At 41.9% G+C, this 18663-nt stretch overlaps 1 protein-coding gene across 16 annotated transcripts in view; it reads right to left on the minus strand.

The window, feature by feature from the left end:
- Positions 1-18663, minus strand: part of ATXN1 (ataxin 1) — a 247998-nt gene that overhangs the window by 134455 nt on the left and 94880 nt on the right. For 14 of the 16 annotated variants that reach the window (XM_071451448.1, XM_071451520.1, XM_071451476.1 and 11 more), the window contains one exon: positions 13859-13998. The exons of the other annotated variants lie outside the window; for them this stretch is intronic. The gene's annotated coding sequence lies outside the window, so the exon portion shown is untranslated. The remainder of the gene's footprint in view (positions 1-13858; positions 13999-18663) is intronic. 16 annotated transcript variants of the gene reach the window in all.

Genomic DNA, 18663 nt, shown 5'->3' on the forward strand with positions numbered 1-18663 from the left:
GGGTAGGTGTTGGGGGCTTTTTTGCTTGTTTTGTCTGGTTTTGGGGGTGTTGAGCCAGTTCTGTATTATGATGATAAAGCAACAGCACCAATGTTGGTGAGGCCACTGCAAAATGGTGTTTTCAGCTTTGGTGCTTCCCTTCTAGGAGGATGAGAGTATCTTAACTGAATGTCCAAAACATTAAATCTACTTTCAGTAATGGACATAAAATGATACTTAACCAGAAGGCCGTAGTAACAGCTCTGTATCTCAATCACAGGCCCAGCACAAGCAGCCACAACTCACAGTGCCTGTACCATGTACTATCAGTACCCTGCAGATCTGGAGAGTTGAGGTGTCACTCCTACCCTCTCCCTCAGCAAATGGTCAGTTTTTCAACAGAGAAAAATTCTGCTAGGAAGTGAAGAGATTAGCAACTCATTTCCATTGAGTCACTGGGTAATATTAATAAAAAGGGGTCCGCTTTAAAGCAGCTTACTTATACAAGCAAAAACTGGGGTAACACACATAATTTCAGAGGTGTAACAGAAAAAGATCTGTCCTTTAGCTATAATCAATGAAGACCAAACACAGTCTTGCAGTTCTGCATGGAAAGGTCTCAAGCACTGGGAAGGAGGTCTTCAGTGACAGATGAATCAGGCTGACAGAGTGCCCATGTTTTGAACTTTCTTGTGTAAAGGATAAATATAAACAGTCACGTAGAGCAGATGGACAGTCAGACAGCTATTAAAAGCTCCACAGATAACCCTCTGGCACTATCACCCACATAAAACAGATACTGAAGAAATTTCATACACAATAGTTCTCAAGCTCAGATATTCTAAGGCAGTTAAGATCCAAAGAATATGCTTTTTAAATTACACAGATGATTGTCCATTTATTTGGTAAGAGAAAGCCAGGCACATTCAACAACACACTTATTGAACCATTAACAAAGCAGAATTCACTTTTTTGCTTCTCATTTTTAGTACACACACAGAGAAGGAATTAATACTATTACTAACCAGAGCAATACTGGAGCTTGTCAAATAAAGATACATTTTCAAAGTATTGCTCTTGCTAAAATTTACCAAAAATATTGTACTTCTGATTGCTTCTCACAACAGTCACTGTAGCAGCACAAAGCCAGGCAGAGGCAGCTGAACTGACACAAGTTGCAATCTCTAGCACTGTGTGCTTTTTAGCACGGCATTTTGAACTGGCAATGGCAAAGAAACCATTTTAAGGCACATTTCACTGAGGAGCTCCCAAGAAAAAGGTTGTAATCGCAGACTTTTACAGATGTTCCAACCTGCAATGTTTCACTCCCACTATTGTTCTAAATACTGAGTACACACCTTCCACTCCACACACACTCACACGCTGACACACGTGCACGCTCACATGCATGTGTGTCATACCATGTACTTCACTTCTAATAGTAAACCTGACAGAAAGGAATTTTATTTTTACACTTTCACACCTCCCACTCCTAATTAATGTCAGTCAGCATCTTCTACATACTACAGAAGTACACACTGCAAATATACATGGCCTTATCTGTGCTCTGTGCAGGGCAGGGGCAAAAATTTCCACTCTCGCTAGAAATTGAATAGGCTCTATGTGATGGATTCACAGAGGAAGGATCTGGAGATGCACAACCCTCCTTCAATGATCCTCCTGAGGGGTCAATTAAAATGCTCTGACTTTTGGGGAGGATGTTTCTGTTGGTTGGTTTGTGCTTTTCACCCTGCAGCTATGAATCGGAAGCAATTCTCCAGTTCAGAAGAGTTGTTGCAGACTTCCCGAGGTGTAAGAGGGCTCAGGGACTTGCCAGTGACAGCTGCCAGGAACAGTGGCAGCAGTGGGAGGGACAGTGAAGGAATTTTGCCCGTGACTTCAGTAAAGCCAGTCCACACTGTTTGGATATCCGTGGACCAGAGCCAGACCATTAAAAGCACTGGTACTTACAGGGTAAACACCTATACTTGCACTCCCCAGCTGTCCCAATAACCACCCCAGTAGCAGAGCTGAGAGTGGGAAAATCTTGCTCCCCAAACCCAAAGCAGACAAACTTGGTTTCCCAGCACACACACCACTCACTTCTTTTTATAGACTGCTTTTCTCTCGAATGCAAAAGTAAATCCAGCTCAGATGATTTCCCTGTCTTAACTTTTGTACAAGAGGAAGACAGAAAGCTAAAAAAAGAAAATTAGACACTTCATGAAATCCGTGATTAAGACACAGAAACTATCAAGACAGATGGGCTGAAACATTCAGGGAGCTTCAGTTCAACAACCCATATATTTCAGAGATCTACAGTATGCTATTGTCTTCTCTGTTTAGAGATTTTAAATCCCATTTTTCATTGCAGTAATTTAACACCATTTCTAAACTTGGAGAACACTAATTGGGCAGTCCAAAATAAACCCCAATATTTACTCAACTAGCACATGGCCCTAGCACCTAACTACACGTTTTTCCCCCCCTCTTTGCTTCTTTTTTTTGGGTGCAGGCAATGGTCACAGCTGCTGGCTTGTGAGCTTGCGGGAGAGGCGGAGCAGGGTGACTGCAGATGGGGGGGAAAGTAAGAAGCCCCCAGCTGCAGCTCCCTCTGCTCCGCTGCAGGCTTTGCTGCCGTGTGTGCCCCGTGGAAGGAGCTGCTCTCATTGTCCTTAGCTGGGTATTGCCAAGCACACAGAAATATGAGGCCAGCCACGCACGGAACTCCCTCCTACAAATGTTTGTCTCCCAAGGGCGAGAAGCAGAAGCCAATACTCCACACTCTGAAATGAGGAGCCAAATGCTTCTAGCAAGGGTGATCTGCCCCTCCACAAGTTCCTCGCTCACAGCAAGGACTCGGGCTGGTTCATCCTGCCACAGGATGCCTTCTTCCCTCAGAAACTGAGTCCTCTTTTCTGTGCAGCGCGCAAAGCAGTCACTCACACAGAAAAAAATAGAGGGGGCAGGGAGAAGAAGGGAAAAAATAAAAAAGGATATCTGTGACTCTGTGCTTGGCAAAAGCCAGTGATCAGCAACAACTGCTGAAAGCTGAGTCACTTTTTTCCCTTCCACCTGCGAGTGGCTGCCCCGATCCATTCAGCAGAAAGCCTCTTTTCACCGAAACTGGCGTAAATCTGGAGTAATTCCCTCCATTTCAATGGAGCTGCTCAGGATTTATGGCAGCGTGACACAACAAGCAGAATCCTGTGTGCTGAGAGGTACAAGCCCAGGTTTTCCTGCAGGAGACGGCGCTGCTTTGCTCTTCAGGCTGCGATGCCAACCATGCAACCGCACGGATGCCACGGCTTGTTCTATTTTTCCTGATGCTGTCATCTCCAGCAGATGCTCTGCAAGCAGGACCTTTGGAGAAATCACCCTCTTTCACACACTGCAGCAGAATTTTTATAACCAGAACATTTATTAGCTTGAATTAATTATTTTTTTCAGATTTCATTTTTTCCCTCAGATTTCATTTAATGTTTTAATTTGGTATAGCAAAGATTTATAAAATTATTATTTTTTAACATCTCTGGGCTGTGTGAAACAGAGTTCAGAAGACAGCAGAAATATCTTCTGTGCAGATGATGTGTGAATAAGTAAGGGATGAGATCAAGATTTAAGGAATACCAATCAGCTTTACCAGACAATAATCTACTCTATTTATGTTCTCAGCTTAAGAAAAAGCATTACTAGTGGATTTATGCATGCACCATAAGCAGGGAAAAACCCTGAAAAAAAACTACCAATACTCCTCCCAGTATGCAATGCAGTGGCAAGCAGAATAAAAAATGGCAAATGAACACAACCCCCAACCTTGGAAACAGGGCTATTCCAACAGAGAAGAGCTTCAGCTTTACAGTAAACACATCACCTATGTAAAAAAATGCATTCACACATATACCAAGGCACTGACAGGGTTTTTCTAAACAAATGCAATGAGTCTTGTCTGTCCTGGCTAAGTACATTTACAACATTCAAGCACGGGATGTAGCTGCCTAGAAACAGCAGTGCTCATGTCGTCCTTTCAATATGGGGAACACAGTGTGCTATACAAATATTAATTTAGCCTGAACAACCAGTGAGGTATGCAAATATTACTCCCAGCTTCAACTGGGATTGATTTGAGCACAGAGGAACAGCGAGGGGGATTTTTAGCAGTGCTTCAGGAAGCCAGCTCCCAGCCAGGGAGAGCTGGAATCTTGCATGTCTGCAAGTTCCTTCAGTAGCCCTCACCAACCTCCTAGACCTGCCTGTTCTCTTCAGGCGACCCAGATGAGCAAACATTTTTTGTGTCCTCACTGGTTATGCTGCCAAATTCAACAAGGCAGTTATGCAGACATGGGTACACTGTGCAGCACCTCCCAGGTCCTGGTTTTGACATGGTTCAAGAAAAGCCACCACAGCCACTTAACCAGACAAGAGGAACTGCAAGAGACCCTTGCTGGGTACCACTACTGTCCAAAAAGCACTGATGGTGTAAAAGCAGAGAAAAGCAGCAGGAGCTTCAGCAGCTGACACTGGCTTCTTGTTTACTGGGTAAGTTGCAGAACCCCTAGGGCTCAGCTGATGAGGACAGGGCCAGAGCAGAAGTCCAGCAGGTCTGGCTGTGCATTTTGTCTTTTTAAAGTTCCACCTCTAATCCAAAGGGAGGAAAGAAACATTTGTGAAGTCAAGCAGACAAGAAAAGGAGAGCTGAAACAATGCAGATCTAAGTGACCTGGAAAGAATGATCTCCTGCACCATTTTTTTCTACCATTCCACAGAATAGCAGTAGAGGAAAGTGAAAGGCAGAGAATTGGGTATCTCAAGGACAGGGTGTATAGAATTGCAGCTGAACACAACACCTTTAGACCAGCAGCTCAAAGAAAACAATTCTCACAGCAACCATGACACTGAAGACTATTCAACCCTCTTCCTCAAGAGCCTTGGTTTTAGCTTTTTACAACTCTAGCAAGTAAGTGAATGAATATTTTAATAGAAAATGCTTAACATAAACATAAAGTATATTTTAAAACCTTTCATTTAAAATGCTGATATCTGCCTCAGACTGATATTTTGAGGACAAGTTTCAGGGAAAAAATCAGGCATTTTGGAGAGAGCAGACAAATATGTATCACTGACTGTTAAATTTACTTCTGCTGCTGCTGTTGTTGTTGCTAATTTACTGAGATATAAAATGGCTTCAGGCTCTGGAGAAAGTCAGAAAATTTGGAAGCAGTATTATGCTGATCAGAGATGTGTTCTTAGCTATCCCTGTGAAACAAATCACCTATATTTGAATAATTTTTAATCTTGGGGGTGGGAGGCCAGCAGCTGAATCTTCAGACCTTTCAGCAATGTAAACTTCACACACCAGGCTTTGACACAGCTCCACATGGGCCACAGCATCTATGGAAGGGTCTGTCTGCATAGGGTTCACTGCAGAAGAAAAGACTGAGCTCTAAGTAGTTTTGGGATTTCTGAAGTCAAGAAACCACAGTTAGTAAAGAAAGACACTGTACTTCAATGTACTATTCTTTACCTGGATATGTACAGAAACAAGGCAGAGGTCCAGAAAAGCAAAGAAACAGTTGGAGCTTCTAGTTTGATTTTTTTTCTTAAAGAAAGTAAATCCATACCAGCAGCAAAGTGCAAGCACTTAAAATATCCCCACCACAGAACTTACCAGAGTAAATATTTTCTGGTAACCCAGTGTGCCAGCATAGAAGATTCATGATCTGCTGTTCTCTAAAGCATCCTTCTCTTTGAGGAGCAGCACTCAGAGAGGGTGACACAATGCCAAGTTACTCTCCCTGTATTCCAAGGCACCTCCACTCAAATGCCCCCAAATCCCATTTCTTGTCAGAAATCTTTGTTAACAAATTTCCCTTTTCATTTATTTTGTGAACTGTGCTTGTCTTTTTTTGTTTGTAAACAAAGAAACAAACAAAAAGCCAGAATGTAGCAAGGCTCTGCCAGAACTCAATTAATAAATAACGAGCATCGAGTGGTTTTGATCATTTCCTTCTGTCTGAGCCTCACAAACTGACAGTAAAACAGTGTATGACCCTTTACAGAACAATTTTGCTATCACATTACATGCTCACTGGAAATTAAGAACACAAATTTGACATTTTGAATGGGAACAGCCCATCCAATTGGTTCAGTGTTATGCACTGGGAAGGCCAGAGCCAGCACAGCAGGATTTGCAAAGCATCCATGTAGCCACACAGCAAATCCCAGCACAGCCTGCACTAACTCTGTCAATCATTCTGCATTATACAGGTGTGACTAACACTATTTTGTTGGGCTTTTTGCAAGACATAACTTGAGCTTAAGTTCAAGCAATTCCTCAGGATGTATGAATCCACAGGGATGGGAAAAGCAGGAAAGGAGAGGAGTAAAGACATCCTATCCTGTTGCTATATTTGGAAGCATAGGGATGCAAGAAGTTACTTTCATATTCAAAACTGGAAAATGGGAAAAACAGGAATAAGAGGTGTTTAAAAATGGAAGAGGCTGAGATCTGCTGAAAAGCTGTGTTCCGTCATCTGGAAAAAAATAAAAAAAAATATGGCTAGAGAACACATTTTGCCACAGAGACAGTGTAAGGGAATAGAGAAACACACAAACAGAGACAACTGCATGAGCAGTTTCCAGCATTGTGTTTAAAAATAGTGGCCAGGAAGACAGATTCTCATTCCATCTTTTTTGGCATAACTTTACTTGAGAGGAATATGCTAAATTTGTACCAGCCATAGATCTGCATCCTTCATTTATAGAGAGACAAACCCAGTATTAATAACACCTTTCTGCGTCCTGGTGTTTATGAGCACACCATCTGTTTGCATTTGGAAACTGCCCACCATACATGCTAAATTGTCAAAGATACATGAAGTGGGCGAAAAGTTAAGATTTCCATGACTTCAGCCCTAATTTGACTAACACCAGCACCAAGTGATCTCCATCCAAAGCATAAACATAGTCCTTATAAACTGCTTAAATGCCAGTGCTCTAAAAGCACAACTGTTCATGTGTTGTAATCTCTCTAATGAATAAAATTCAGCTGCATACACAAAGAAAAGTAATGTTTGCTGACATATCACCAAAAGGAAGCAAATGATGGCTCACAATACTAAGAAACCTGAGGAAAATGGAAGGGAAATTTCCCTTTGAATAATTTTGCATAACCCATAAGTTTTAGTGGGCTACAGGGAATACAAACTCAATCGTTCCATTTTACTCTCTTGCAGATACTTTCATTTTTGTATGTATACATATATATACTTTTTAAATGCACATTTACTCTCTTTTTCTAACTGTTTAAATTGCTTTGGGTGCAAAGGAAAGACTGGATTTGAACTCTTGGATGAATCACATGCACAAACTTTCTGAAAAAAACATGAGGATAATAAAATAAACAAAACAAAAAAGAGGATCATTTCCCTTCCCTGTCTCTTTAAGATACTGCTGCTTTTCAGCCACACGGTGAATGCTTCATTCAAATAACAGAACATGGATTTCTCTTATTAACTGCAGCTATAATTGTAGCAACTGCTTATACTGCTTCCATCCTATTAGTGTTACAATTGTCCAAAGCAGAACACTCAACTGAATTGCCCTCATTTCTTATAAACATCTCTCTTTTTTTGTAACAAAAAAAAAACCCCAAATGCCTTCAGAATGTTACCTCTTTGTTCTGTTACCTTCTTTTGCTTCTTTGGCACCAAGAACATGAAAAAACAATACTGCTTTCCCTGCCTTCAATGTTTGGCAGCCTTTTCTTAAACAAAAACACTCTGATTCAGTGGATGCTCTGCCCACTATTACAGATAACATGTCTTTTCCAAAAGTGAGTCTCTTAAGGACAGTGTTGGGTAGCTTTATTTGCAGTCATTCACCAACTAGTATGCCATTTAGGATCTAGTAAGAACTGGCTCTTAGCATCTTCCTCTGCTGTATATGGCATTTGCATGCATATTATGCAAAACAGTGATGAAAATAAATGGCCTGGGTTGTTCTGTTTACTCATACAGAGTACATATCTCTCATGTATCCTCACTATGATGAAAAGGCACAGGCATGAAGAGTCCATCTCTGCATGGAAATAGCTTGTTGAGCAGAGGGGAAGCAGTAAGAAACTCAACTTTACTGACTCTTACACTGACAAGAAGAAAAAACTCCTGCATTGTCAAAATGCTAGACAAATTGTATCACTTTAAGCAGTTACTACTCCTAGGTTTCAGTATGCTTCACTGGAAAGCAATTTTTTAATACCATTATTAAGGTATCACACCATGATTTATTCTTACTTGGTTTTCAACTTAAAGTGTTTTTGCCTGCTGCATTTCCTTTTTTGGCTTTAAGGAAGGGTGGCCCAATAATAATTAAATTTAAAAAACCAAACCCAACACAAAGAATAACTGCTTTGATTTACAGGGTCAGAGGAAGAGCTTTGAAATGTCCAGTAAATCCAAACACTATTTCCAGTCTTCCTTCTTCTTCACTCACTATTCTGTGTATTTTCCTTTTTACCCTTGAATAATATATGGATAAGCCAAGCATGTTCCATTTATTTGCTCATTACATAACCCATTCCTGCTGTATTATCATTCCATACTTCAATAACTGTGCACATTCTTGTTACCCCATCACAATAAACCATCAGGACGAGGAAATAGACTTCAGTGTGTGGGTCTCTCATTTTGGCAGGTTTAAGAAAGACCTTAATGGGAAGAGAGGGAAAAAGAGCGGAGGAGAACAGGAGGGAAAAACAAGAGGAGGGCTTAGCCTTTCACATGGGAAGGTATGCCAGAGGACAACGACAGTGCTTCTTAGCAAAGCTCCAGAGATCCAGGTCTGCAACAAGCTGTGTGCTGAGCACTGGTACGGGGTGCCGAGCACTGGTATGGAGTGCTGAGCACTGGTACGGGGTGCTGAGCACTGGCACGGAGTGCCGAGCACTGGTACGGGGTGCCGAGCACTGGTACGGGGTGCTGAGCACTGGTACGGGGTGCTGAGCACTGGCACGGGGTGCTGAGCACTGGTACGGGGTGCTGAGCACTGGCACGGAGTGCCGAGCACTGGTACGGGGTGCCGAGCACTGGTACGGGGTGCTGAGCACAGCTGCTCCCACTGCAGCACAGCAGGTCAGTGCCTCACTCAGGACTAAGCTTCTGTGTCACAGACCATCGCACTCGCTGCTGCCCCCAGCGCAAGACCCGCACCACTTGCCTTCCACAGGGGCTTCCAAGCCCCTTGGTCACACCATTGCATGCAGACCCTCGCCTACAGCACGTGACAAGGAGGTGACCACAGAGACACTGTGGCAAATGTCATGATGCCAGTTCTTTGACCCTGACACAACAGTCAAACACAGCAGCAATACAGAAACCATTGTTTTAGTGATACAATCCTAAGAAAGTCTATGGAAAGTATGAACTTAATCAACTAATTAATGAAACTAAACTCAAGTAATCTTCCCTCTTAAAAACCTCGGAAGGAGCATCAATTACCTTCAATCACTTAAATGAACAAAATTCTCTATGGTGTTACTTCCCAATTCTCACAAAATACTCCTGGAAGTTTTGTGAGCATTATGGGAACACCTGAGTGCACGTGTTAAAATGCACATTTAACAAGCCTGGTTCTTCTCTCACTGAAATCAGCTGCCCTTAGTTTAAACAGCAGGAGACCTGGGCCTTTTCCACTGCCATGTTCCTTATCAGAGCTCTATAAATGTCACATCTTTATTTTATTAGTGAAAGACATATTTTATAGATTAACAATAAAAGCATTCTTGTATGTGAGTTTTCTAGCCCCTGTTGAGACTCTGAATTCTTGAAGGTCAAATAAAGCAGTCCACAGGAAGGGGGAGAAGAAAATGCTCTGCAATATCCTTTTAAAGAGCCTCCACAGCAAAGAGAGAATAAATAGCTGATTTGTTACATGGCTTTGAGGGCAGCCACAAATGCTAAGACCACAGGTAAATGAACCTGGTCATGAAAGGAGCAGCAGCTTGTCCAGTACCGTATCTACATTAGTTAACATTCTTTGTGATTCAAGTCCAAGACTTTGCATTGTTCTATTTCCGCCTATTCCTCTGCTCTGGATTCCCTTTGTGACACTTTTATCAATGGAAAATCGAGGGAGGGATTTCCAGCTGGGAGCCCAACAAAAAAACAGGAGGTTCAGTCTGGTTTTCTCACTTGCGCTGCAAGAACCATTTCAGCACTAGTAATAAAAGCAAAACTACACAAAAGGGAAAAAAAAAAAAAAAAAAAAGACATGACCTGAAATTATTTTAGCATCATAAATACTTCACTGCTCTTTATTCTGCAGCATGGTTAGTGTCACACATTGGCACAATAATTTGCTAGCTTAAACAGAGCTCCTTGCAAATAACGAATTTGTATTAAGGGCCGCTGTCAGCTAGAACTTCAGGGAAATACAAAGGAAAAGATAACAGTGCCATTGGTCAGATCTACTCTTTGTTATGCCCTTGCAATTTTTACAGATTTATAGCTGCAGAGTCATAATATTAAAAAGTCTGACTATATCCTCTGTGAGTGGTGAGAAAAATACACAGAAACAACAAGGGAAGGCAAGCAGCACAGTGGGAGCCATGCAAAACGCATTGTGCACAGGGACATCCCCATGGCCACACCTGCAGGTATCATTACAGCAGCCGTGGCGCTGCCAGTCAGGTGCTCAGTTTAGTTGTAACCTGAGGAGGTGGCTTTGAAAATGAGAACATTTGTACTAACAGGATTTTCAAGGTAATTTTCAAGGGATAGATTTGGTATCATTTAAGACCAGAAAAGACTAATAATCATATTTTTAAACATTATAGCAGTAGAGACCATTCATCTTGGGAGGCACTTGGTATAGTAAAAACAGAGTAACAACTCCCATGCATTTATGTGAGCACCATTTAACACAGACAACAAGCTCCTTGAAGTCCAGAGCTATTTTCATACACCACCAAGGAGCTCCAGCCACCATCACCTCCTCAAACAAAAGAAATGTCTCAAGGCTTCCAATACTCAATTATTCAACCACTGCAGGCTCTGCTAGTGTCCTAAAGACAAGTAAAATTTCTTTCTCTTGTTTACATGTGTAGCCTGTAAGGGCTCTGCTGAGAGAAATACCTTTTTCTTTCAGTAAGAAATTGAGGAAGTTATCATCACCTCAGTAGCACAAGCTTGTCAAAGCTGCAATAGGACAAGAAGAGAAAAGCTGAAAGTAAAATACAAGGGTGTATTTTCAGAATCAGATGCAAAGGCTGCCTTCTTAAAGATAGAAAATATTAAATATGTGCCTTAAATTAAAAAAAAAAAAAAAAATTGGCAGTCACCATCATCAAATAGCCTGAAAGTTCAGAAGGCACCTGAGAGAACATTGTATGGTACCCAAATTTTCTCCTATTTTTTTGGTCGGTTGGAAGAATATTTTCAAAATTTCACATGGATTTCACATACCTAAACTATAACAAATTGTAAACTAGGAAAGCTTGAGAACTTACTGCTAGCATTCTCTGAATCTGTACCACAGACCTGTTACAGGGAACAAGAGTTTGGGGAGAATCACGTACCAAATCCCTGCCCTGTAGATACCCCCAACAGGAGAACATGCCAAGCAAGAAGGGATAAAATACTTGCAACGTTTTTGATGAGACTGGTGAAGAAGTGTCTTCATTCCAATTGCCACAAAACCCAAAGTTTTTTAAACAGGCTACTATTTAAACCCAGTTTTACACTGAGCTTTTTATGTCCTCCCTAAGTCAATAGATAAACTTCATAAATGACCACGCAAACCCATAGATCTGGGTTATATGTCCAGCTCCAATCATTTACTTTATTGTCTTCCACAACATACAGAGCAATTCTCATTAAGTAGCTGAATGTGTAAAGGCTCAGTAGAGAGTAAGGAAGTTCCTAAACAAAAAATAATCTATGGGGCAAACTATGTGTGGAAAAAATTAATATAACTTGTGTGAAGTCAAATGAAGTAACTGAAGAAAGTCTATGTAATCCCAGCCAACACAATCTATATCACATCACAGGCAAATCAAACAGGAGGAAACATCCTTGAAAATATTCAGCAATTTGGAGTTTTCTCAGCTTCAAATCCAGACAGCAGCACATGAGTAGGTTATATTAACTAAATCCATCAAGGAAATCTCCATATAATTTCTGATCACTATCTAGGGTCTGTTTTTTTGCTGTGGCCAATCTCTGAGAAAGACATCAGAACAGCAAAAAAACCCACACAACACTAAAAAAACCAAACAAAAAAACCCCCACAAAACAAGGGAAAATTACCACACCCACAACGCAGACCTAATAATTACAAGCCAAAAAAATGAAGTGAGGGAAGAAATCACTTCCCATCCCTGCAGGTAAGGTCGAAGTTCTCTAGCACTAGATTTGAAAATAATTCATATGAGACCAACAAGTTAAACGGCCTTACAGGGTCTTTTTAATTTATTAAATAAATTTTGCTTTAATCACATTAATTTTTCAGAAATGTACAATAATCTTTGTGGTTTAAAATGACTTTGTATTCATTTTTAAGAGTATTTTTATTCATCTAATACATTATCCTTTCAAGAAAATTATCATACTTGCCTGCAAGTACTTAACAGGGCACTAATTAATACTCCTATTTCTCCTCATTTAAAACTCCTTTGAGAAATGAGGTCAGAAACCTGGTTTAACACAGAAGACACCTCTCAGAGGCTAAAGGGGGAAGGGACTCAAAAGGCACTCATCACCCTTCTCCACAGACGACATCCCCTTTGAATGCTGTGCAAAACGCGTATTTTATGATTGGCTTTTCGCAGATATTAAAATGAATATTATATGTGTTGTGTTAGAAAGTAATGCTGTACTAATACTCTTAAGTACTGTGTTAAATATAGTTTTAGGTTATAAAAAATGTTAAAATAGAAACTACGCTATGTAGGATACTTTTTTTTTTACAGAAAGGACTCGCAGCGAGATAGCAGCCACAGGACACCTAAATCTTTCAGAGAAAAAGAATTTATTGCCCTCTTATCAGAAGAAACGAACTTCTTCCCGCCTCGAAGGCGCTGTTAAGATTCAGAGGAAGAAGTTGATGATGACCAGACAGAGTCCTGTATTTGAATGGAATTTATGCATCATGTATGAAGTGTATGAATATGCAACGAGCTATTGTTTTTAAGGGTAAATCTTTTGTTAACGGGGGTCCTTTTTCGGGCTCGTGCTGCCCAGAAAAACGTACCCAGACGTCCATAACTCTTCGGTTCTATTGTCTCATATTGTCCTAATTCAAATTGTCCAAATTATTATTACTCTAATTGTATTACTATTTTTATAACCATTTTATTACTATTACACTTTTAAAATTAAAAAAAAACAAGTGATTGGCGTTATTCACAAACGCCAAAGCCCCGGCTGTCAGCGATCGTTCCGACCGAGCCAGCAGCTGATGGTAAGCCCCGGGGCAGCCGCACGTCCTTCTGCCCGACAAGAAGGAATCCTCCCATTTCTTCTTGTTTAACGGGGTGAGTTTTACTTTCCCCACTCTGCCTAGCTCTCCCCGGGAGAAGGGTTTGTCCCCCTCCCTCCCAGAGCCCGCGGCTGCTGCAGCCACTTGTTCCCCGCGCCGTGACACAAGGACGGGCGGGCGGGCGGCTCCACCTCCCTCAGCGCAGAGTCCCCGCCTGAGCCACGGCGCCCTGCCAAGGCTCCAGCAGCGGCTGTGGCCCGCCAGGAACGCCGCAGGAAAACGCGGGTTGCAAACACCTCCCAGAGCTGTTTGGGGCTCGGGGAACTGCTGCGAGGTTAAAGGGCCAAAGCAGAGACCGAGCACAAGCGTTTCTGAAGCTCTCGGAAAATTTGAAGGCACTCACCCATGGACTTCACATTTGGGTTCGCTCCGCATTGTCTACTAATTGCAATTATCTAAGAGCGGCTCCGCGATGGGAGGAGGGGAGGAGAAGAAGGCTTCCTTTTGGCACAGCTTCTTCAGAGTTCAAAGGACACATATGGCCTGCAAACACAGTGCAGGGAATAATGTAAAATTAAAGGAGGGATGAGAGGAAAATGAGAATGCAGCAGGGACAAGCGCTGTTCTGGATCTGCTTGAGTGGAATTTTAAATAAAGAAACAGGCGGGAAAAAATCAACAAAACCCCCAGACTTATTTTATTCCACATCTGAACAGAAGGAGGGATCACGGGAGGGGGCCCACATATGAAGGGAAGATCTCTGGGGAGCAAAACCTTAGCATTTCTGCATGGGGCAGAGACCCCAAGCCCTACGGCCTCAGCCCAGGACCCAGAGGACTGCCCAGAGAGCAGGGCTGGAAGCTGCCAGAGATACAGGGCTTTGGGAAATGTACAGCCAACACCTCCCAAGAGACAGGATGGGTTCATTTCAGAATAAACACGTGTACAGTACCAAACCTGCAGGGAAGGACAGCCTGTCTACCCACAGAGTAAAGCGAGGAAAAATAAAAGAGAATCCAAATAGCGCAGGTTCCAATTTCCCTTGCTCGTCTCGCCACACAAAGAGAGCCACACAAAAGTCAGCAGCCTGCTAGATGGTGCCTGTGTCCATGCCAAAGGCTGACACCTGCTTGTGGCCTTGTCTTTGTTAGGGCAGAAACCAAAGGCTGTTCTTCTCACTGCAGGGCATATCAAGCACAAAAAGAAATAAATAAACAAAACAAAACAAAAAAAATCCACAACAATTCTCGGTTGTAATTTCTACATAATTATTGCACAACAACCACCCATAATGAGAGAATGAATTTATAACCACACACAAGCTATATTTACCAGTGGACTGGTTACAAAGCAAAACAGCAGGAAACCACAATGTGTCTTCATCTTAGCTCCTCAGCAGTGGTGCAGCAAGGCTGCCCGTGCAGCAAGGCAGGCTGGGCAGGTGAAACCCAGGCACAACCACAGAAGAGGAGCACAGCCTTATGGGGAGAGAACCTGAACCGAGCAGGGCACAAAGGTGCTCCCAGGTAGTCAAGGGAAGCTATGCAGAGGTGCAGCTAGAAAGACTTGTTTGTCCTCAGGGTTAAACAGTCAGCCACACTAAGAAAACTGAAGGGAGTCTTGCCTCCCAACTATCCCAGCTTCCAGAAATTTTGATACCTAGGCAGAATTTAAAAAAAAACAAACCTAAAAAACCCCAAATTTAAAAACTACCCCACAAGTGGACATGCAGCTCCCTGTGCAGTCAGGATCCCCGAGATGAACCATCCCTGCCCCTTGAAATGAAGAGACACTCGCAGACAGCACTTTGTTCTCCTCCCATCAGCTATTCAAGTTGGCCCCACGGCAAAACGGGCACAATTCAACCCAAACTGGGACAGTGGGACTGTGCCACAACAGGAGGCCTGACGAGGTCAGCAGCTGAGCCCCAGATGACAGCTTTTCATCAACTGGGGACAGTTGATCTGGGTTTGCCTACCAAACACCATAAATCGCTGAGCTCAGGGGACCTTCACCCCTTCAACACTGCTTTTCAGGCAAATTTGGCCAAAACTGCCTCACAACTTTGGAAGTTACTGGGCCAATGCACTTAAGGAAAGACAGGCAGCACACTCACAAGAGCCCCATTTCCTCAGGCTGACATCATACAAGCAGGCAGCATACCTGCTGCCAGCAGTACACCCCTGACCACCTTGCCCCAGCTGCTCCTCCTCACCTCCCTCTGTGCCAGTACAAACCCTCACACTTTCCAGGCCAGCGTGAGAATGATGGCGAGCTAGATCCAGGAACAGATCCTGCTGAAACTTTTTTTTTTTTCAGGGATTATTTTTAACTTGGATCCTTTCCCAGACCCAGCTCAGAGCATGACTACACAACGCTTATGTCAGCACAAGGAAGCCATCTAATGAGCACCCATGAGGGGGGCAGGATCGCTGCCATCGCTATCCTCACCACCTTAATGAGCTTGTAAAACAACAGCCCATAGACAGCAGGTTAAAAAGTCACAGAGCTTCAGTAAATTGAGGATGGCACATACAAAACAAAAAAAATAAAAACTGAAACTCATACACACAGGTTACCTAGCCACTGCCATGTCAAGCTGCCAAAACACAGCAAAAGCACAGGGCCTTCCACTGAGGAAAAGCAACCCTGCACTCAGCTCCACCAAAACCCCAATGCAGAAGGGCTCCTGACACACACCCACGGAAAATCTTGGTCATTACTACTTCCTAAATAGGCCATGCAAAGAAAACCCACAGCATGTAAACCACTGGTATCTCAAAATGACCTTTCTCTTATCTCTTTAGCTAGGCATGCTCTCTCTGCCCTGCTCTCTCCCCGGAGAGACACCAAATGGCCCGGCCCCAACTCAAGGAGGAAGCATAAAAGCAAAAGAGAAGGGAAGGTGAACAGATCAAACAATTCTCCTTCCGCATGACCTGTGGGTGCAAACCCATCACAACACATTGTGTAACCTTAAACACATGTTAAGATGGAGACAAAAATCCATGATTACTGCTTCTGGTGTTTATGCTGACCAGCACCTTATTACTGCTCTGGTGGCAATCAGCGAATCTGTCATGAAAAGAAAGGATGTGTTGGGTTTGCTATCGATCCTTATAATTCCTGTCTGAGAATAATCATACCATCTTGAAATATAGCCCAAGAGAGCACTGTTATTCCGGAACTGAGCTGCTTTTGAAAGATGAGTAAAAAGCAGTTACATGCCATGCTCTTAGATATCTTCTTGATGTTGCAGACAATTGTTCCTGGCTTTATAGACACATTTTCTGATATTTAAGTATTCTCTTTCCCCTGTAGCTGAAAGAGGCACACTCATATAAAGAAAAATCTGGCTATCCCAAGAAATCATGTAAATGACTATAGACAGAGGGCTGTCAGGTAGGCACAAAATAAACTAACTGAAATAATATGATTTTTTTATCCCTCTAATATCCTTCATTTATAGTCACTGTCAGTGTGACAACCAAGAACAGTAAGTGGAATGATTTCATGCATGATTTCATATCTCAATATTTCATTAATATTGAGATATTCTATATCCCCTTGTGCAGCAGACAGTTTCTATCACTTACTTTGTATTAGGGCAACAGAGTAAGGCACCTCAAATGAAGCCTGTAGCAGTATCCATTCCCTCAAACCAGAGCTAAAACCTGGACTAACAGACTGTGACTATTGCCAGATCACCTCTTTCTCCTCACTGAAGTCTGGACATCACCAATGGATGGGGAGGCAGAAGCACAAGCCTCTGATGGCATCCAAAACTGCCCCCAAAAGTGCATATGAAAACACATATTGGAAGCTTGGCTAGAACAACAGTACCAAACAAAACATATGATGCTAATCCAAGTGTTACAACAAATTGTCCATTGTAGCTGGAAAACAGAGAAACACAGCCCTGAAAAGGGATCAGAACAATACTGACTTATAAATTGCTAAGGGTTCTTGTTAAGTGTACATTCTAGCATATTCATAAAGCAGGTTTTTTTGAAGGTAGGAAAAAATACGTCAAAACAGGTTAACAAACTAAATGCAAATAGTAAGGAAAAATCAAAGATATAACCCAGAAGAAAGCCGAGCTAAGAAATGCACAAATATTTTGTGGCATATGTGTGTGAAATTTAATATAATTCCTAATTCTTGGTATCTTGGATAACACCTGTCTGTTTTCCAGACCTGAGTTTCAGAAGTTTACTACTGTTTCACAAATGGATTCAGAAGGACTGTGGTCTCTTTAACAGTGAAGTTCTGTCCTCCATCCCACACATGTTCCCACTGACTCCAACCAGCCTAAAGTTAACTATAAATACAATAGAAAGACAAATACAAAGTTAGCTTGTTGCCTATTTTTTCCCTTTTTTTCTGATGTGCTATTAGGCTATTCATAATGAATATAAAATACTTATTTCTTTTTAATTAACAGGTAGTACAAACAAAGCCTCTAATATTTTACAAACCTAATTGATGCAAAATACTACATATGTGTTCTAGGTCTCTGGTTTCAGATCTTTATTACCAAATTCTGACTTCTTTTCATTCCATTAATGCTTTCAATAGGTTATTAAAAAGCACAGTCTTGCTAATTTACTGTAATAGTTAGGATACCTACTCTAAAGTTATGGAGGAAATCAATAAATTGATCAATCAACAAAAAGAAACAGAAAAGTGACAAAACACATTTTGTTTTATTACTGTGGCGATTCTAAATGGTGTTTTAATTATTCATATAAATATCTCTAATGCATTTGTAAATGTGATGTATTGCACACCTACATTTTTTTTTTCTTTTTATTTCTTGGAACCCAATTCAGGAATGTGGTTCCTTGCAGAAATACAAAGAAGGCCTCTGAATACTTTTTTTAGTATTTGATTCTAAGTAGTCAAATGCTGTCCTGCTTTGGATCCACAATACCACAAGATTACTTACTCCACAGCACTCTCTGCTGAGAGCAGATCCATAGAGAAAGTCACATAATGTCACACAGCCTTGTAACACACCACACAAAAGAGCCAGGGGGAAGAGGCACCTCTCCATCACTCCTGCCATAGCCAACAAGCAAATTCCCAGCACTGCAGCTTGGAAGGGGAGGCAATCGTGTATATTAACATTCCACTGAGAAAACCAGGATAAAGCAATGAGCTAGTGAATATCGTTGGGAAGACATGTCAGGGTCTAAATTCTGGGCC

Source organism: Agelaius tricolor, unplaced genomic scaffold, assembly GCF_023055355.1.
Source record: "Agelaius tricolor isolate 1412-34295 unplaced genomic scaffold, bAgeTri1.0.p SCAF_2, whole genome shotgun sequence".
In the NCBI taxonomy this organism is placed as follows: domain Eukaryota; kingdom Metazoa; phylum Chordata; class Aves; order Passeriformes; family Icteridae; genus Agelaius; species Agelaius tricolor.